The sequence below is a fragment of the Sinocyclocheilus rhinocerous genome, unplaced genomic scaffold (genome assembly GCF_001515625.1).
Source record: "Sinocyclocheilus rhinocerous isolate Xijiao unplaced genomic scaffold, SAMN03320098_v1.1 scaffold1185, whole genome shotgun sequence".
Lineage (NCBI taxonomy): Eukaryota > Metazoa > Chordata > Actinopteri > Cypriniformes > Cyprinidae > Sinocyclocheilus > Sinocyclocheilus rhinocerous.
In genome coordinates, this window is record NW_015627555.1 from 309,516 (window position 1) to 309,743 (window position 228).

At 32.0% G+C, this 228-nt stretch overlaps 1 protein-coding gene across 1 annotated transcript in view; it reads right to left on the reverse strand.

Annotated features, from left to right (window-relative positions):
* Positions 1-228, reverse strand: part of LOC107731050 (vesicular glutamate transporter 1-like) — a 20,971-nt gene that overhangs the window by 10,251 nt on the left and 10,492 nt on the right. The gene's annotated exons all lie outside the window — the stretch shown is intronic.

A 228-nucleotide genomic window follows, 5' to 3' on the forward strand; every position in this document is an offset into this window, starting at 1 on the left:
AAATGTGGACTCATCTGACCACAGCACACATTTCCACTGTCTTTTTGACTATCTGAGATGAGCTCTGCAGCCATCAAAATCTAAATTTGTTTATATTTACAAAATACAGTTAAGTTGGTCAGTGAAAACTTTGGAAATATTTTCTTTGTACTTTTGTCAATTAAATGAAAGTTAAAGATTTTATTGCATTTTACAAAACGTCCCAACTTTTCTGGAATTGGGGTTGTA